This window comes from Fukomys damarensis, unplaced genomic scaffold (assembly GCF_012274545.1).
Source record: "Fukomys damarensis isolate Sample0158 unplaced genomic scaffold, DMR_v1.0_HiC HiC_scaffold_33, whole genome shotgun sequence".
NCBI classification, from domain to species: Eukaryota; Metazoa; Chordata; class Mammalia; order Rodentia; family Bathyergidae; genus Fukomys; species Fukomys damarensis.
This window is the reverse complement of record NW_022900945.1, coordinates 46,436,425-46,439,446: the sequence shown is the minus strand read 5'-3', so window position 1 is coordinate 46,439,446 and position 3,022 is coordinate 46,436,425. Positions and strand designations below refer to the sequence as shown.

General features: G+C 37.1%; 1 long non-coding RNA gene across 2 annotated transcripts in view; it reads left to right on the top strand.

Annotated features, from left to right (window-relative positions):
* The window catches only part of LOC117284033, a 49,405-nt gene that overhangs the window by 675 nt on the left and 45,708 nt on the right, over positions 1-3,022 (top strand). The window contains exon 1 of one of the 2 annotated variants that reach the window (XR_004515117.1): positions 7-145. The exons of the other annotated variant lie outside the window; for it this stretch is intronic. This is a non-coding gene — a long non-coding RNA (uncharacterized LOC117284033). Of the gene's footprint in view, positions 1-6; positions 146-3,022 lie in introns of those variants that run through there. 2 annotated transcript variants of the gene reach the window in all.

Sequence of the window (3,022 nt, the reverse complement as noted above, 5' to 3'; positions counted from 1 at the left end):
GGGATCTGCGGCCTCAGGGTGTGTCCCGCCTCTCCGACCCGCTGAGTCCCCGGGTCCCGGGTGTGTAGCCTCGGGAGAAGCGTGTTGTCCAGGCGGCACTGGCTGCACCCCTACTCTGTGCTAGCCATGGGTTAAGTACACATAGGTAAGCAAATAATTGCCGCCCATGTGGCTTGCTGAAGTAGGCCGGGGGTGCAGAGTAAACACAGGAGAGGAAAGTGTGGGCAGGCAGTGAGGGCTGCCAAGCGATCTGAAGGTAATTTGCCACCCTGGAGAGGTAGGAAAAGATGTGACAGGGCCAGGGGACACTGCTCACCTGCCTGAGTCCCCTGTTGCCTCCACCCCAAGCCTGTGCTTTTCCTTAGTGTTCTTTTTAACAGCTGCATAGGGTTGAACTGTCCTGACCATGACCCGTAATGTAATATTGAGTAGAAATGGTGACCAGCAAGCATCCTTGTCTTGACAGCGTCTTCGTTATGCCTCTCATTTCCCACTAACTGTGATGTCTATTGGAGTTTATTGGTATTTTAGCCGTTAAGGGAATGCTCGGTAGCTGGATGTCGGTGGGTTGAAAATGAAAAGATTATAGTGGTTTCAGAGCAAGAGCTGGAAACGTGTGACGAAACTCTCCTTTAACCACTTGGATTTAACTTCTTGGCAAGGAAGCAACTTTTCGGGGGCGGGCGGGTTGTGTTTCTTCTTGAATCACTTCTGGCTATTTTTTTTTCTTGAAATCTTTCAATTTTATTTAATTTCCTATTGTTTTTGGAGTGAACTTATTCATGCTATTCTCTTAGGGTTTAAAAAATCATGTAGAGCTGTATTCTTGTTTCATTTTCTATTTTTACCATTGTTCCTTTTTTGGTCCCTCTTTACAAGTCTTGTCTGGAAGTTTGTCTTCTTTAGTTTTTAAAAAAAATTTTTGTAATTATTTCTATTTCTTTCTAGAAACTTATAGAAATACATTCTACATGTATATTAGAATGTAGTTCACTGATTATATAAAGTCATTTCTTTTGTTACTTCCTCATATTACTCTAATTCTTTTATTCTTTTAACTTGAAGGCTTAACATTTGTTTTCAGTTGTCGTGTTTTAAAAGAATAATTATATTGAAGGCCATACACTTGGAAGGCTCTATGTACTACTTCGCTCTGTTGCACAAAAATTTTAATGTGGCACTTTTGCTGTTTTTAGTGCTTTTTAAAGTGTCCAGTTCATGGCAATTTTTAACCATTTTTAAATTACTGATTATTAATTAATTAAATTAATTATTAATTTATTTGCTTTATGGATAAATATAATATTATACTTTGAAATGTAAGCTTTCTTGTGACTAATCTGTAGTCATTTCAACATGTTTTTAATACGTGTTCGTAGTCCGTAATGATCACGTTCCACATTCCTCGCAGGGAGTTGGCGCATGTACACAGCACATCTTAGTCGGTTATTCCTGCCTCTCTCCTCTTGTGCCCCACTCCTCCATCTTTTGGTCCCCTTTACATTTGAGAAGGATCTATCTTCCTATCTCCCGTTATCTATCTTTTGTGTTGCTCTTTATTGTTACTTTAGATTTCTCATATGAGAGAAGCCATGTGATATTTAAGCTTGTACGTCTGATTAATTTCACCACATTATGGTCTCAAGTTGTATCCATTTTCCTACAAATGACTCACGTTTATTCTTCTTTGCGTCAGAGCACTACGCCATTGTGCATGAATAGCACATTCTTTTTATCCATTCATCTGTTAGTGGGCACAGGGGCCCCTTCCAAGATTTAGCTACTGAGAATTATGCTGCTATAGACACGGGTGTGAATGTACTGTGGAATATCATGTCTTTAAGGCTTTTGGAAGATGTCTTTAAGGGAAATAGCTGGGTCAAATGGAATTTCTTGTTTTAGTTTTTTGAGAAATCTCCATGCTGATTTCCATAATAGTTGCACTAGTTTACATTCCCACCAACAGTGTAGAAGGGTTGCTTTTCCACTTATAGCCTAAATAGTATTTATTTGATCTCTTAGTGATGACCTTTCTTTCTGGAGGAAGATAGAATCTTAGTGTTTTTCAGTTTTTTATTTCTCTACTGGCCAGATGTGTTGAACATTTTTTCATTAATTTATTGGCCATTTGTATTTTTTCTTCTAAGAAGTATCTGTTCATTTCAGGTACCCATTTTGAAATTTATTTTGGGGGATCTAATTTTTTAAACTATTAACATATTTTAGATTTTTTTTTTTGAGTCAGGGTCTCACTATGTAGTTGAGACTGACCTGAAATTGACTTTGTAGCCCAGGCTGGCTCGAACTCACAGCAATCCTCCTGCCTCAGCCTCCTAAGTGCTGGGATTAAAGGTGTGGGCCACCAGGCCCAGCTCATATTTTAGATATTAATCCTCTTTCTGAACTGGCAAAAAAACAAAATCCTGTTCTTTAGATTGTTTCTTCATTCTGTTGATTGTTTCCTTTGTTGACCTGAAGCTTTTTAATTTGATATGCATTGCACATGTTGATTTTTGGTGTTATTTCTTATACAATTGGGATTCTATTCCAGTTTTCCTGTTGCATGAAATATTATTTTCTACCTTTGATGTTCAATATGTGATTTCTTTTTAGATGTATTGTGCTTCCAGAAATGACTTTCCTTTTTTATTTCATTAAAGAGATTGAGGAGTATTGGCATTAGAGCTTTTCTAAAGTTCTTACAGAATTCCACATTAAATCCATCAGGACCTAAGCTTTTCTTATGTGATAGTTTTTTTCTTTTAATTACTTCTTCTAATCTCATTGCCTGATATTGGATTATTCAGGGTTTTTATAGCTTCTTGATTCAGCTGTGGTAGTTCATATATATTTAGAAATCTATCTATTTCTTCTGTATTCTCCATTTTACTACAGTACATGTTCTCAAAGTATTAGTAATTTTCTGGACTTTGGCCGAGTCTGTTGTGATTCTGCTTTTTTTCATTTCTAATTGCACTGTTTTGGGTTTTCTTTCTTTTTTTTTTTTTTTTTTTTTAAATTG